Raw genomic sequence first — 380 nt, 5'->3', positions numbered from 1 at the left:
GGCCGCCGGCGGGGCTCGCGGCCCGGAGGCGGGCGGCTGGCGGGAGGCGGGCTGGAGGTGAGGGGGTGGAGAGGAGGAGAGCGGGGCGCCGCCGAGCGCCGTCTCCCACCCCCCCTCACCGGAGGAGGGTCTCCGCAAAAACATCTTCGGTGACTGTGGCACAAGTATTTGCCAAGTTGGGTCTTGGACGTTGACGCTCCCGGGAGCCCGGAGCAACTTGGAGGGTCTCTTGGCTGGTTGGCAATATTCCTCCACGTCTCGACTCCGGGGTGCTGGGTGCAACCTCGGGGTGCGTGGCGGGCGGCCGGACCAGTGGGAGAGCAGAGCGGCGGGAATCTAGGTCCCTCCTCGGCTCGGTAAGTGGCCTCGGTGCTGTTTTG

At 68.9% G+C, this 380-nt stretch overlaps 1 protein-coding gene across 4 annotated transcripts in view; it reads left to right on the top strand.

The window, feature by feature from the left end:
• The first annotated feature begins 7 nt into the window (after positions 1-7).
• The window catches only part of HIVEP2 (HIVEP zinc finger 2), a 225,338-nt gene continuing 224,965 nt past the window's right edge, over positions 8-380 (top strand). For all 4 annotated transcript variants that reach the window (XM_014588841.2, XM_027772903.1, XM_027772901.1 and 1 more), the window contains exon 1: positions 8-356. The gene's annotated coding sequence lies outside the window, so the exon portion shown is untranslated. The remainder of the gene's footprint in view (positions 357-380) is intronic.

This window comes from Tupaia chinensis, unplaced genomic scaffold (assembly GCF_000334495.1).
Source record: "Tupaia chinensis unplaced genomic scaffold, TupChi_1.0 Scaffold000313_1, whole genome shotgun sequence".
Taxonomy (NCBI): Eukaryota; Metazoa; Chordata; class Mammalia; order Scandentia; family Tupaiidae; genus Tupaia; species Tupaia belangeri.
This window is presented reverse-complemented; position numbering and strand designations above follow the sequence as displayed.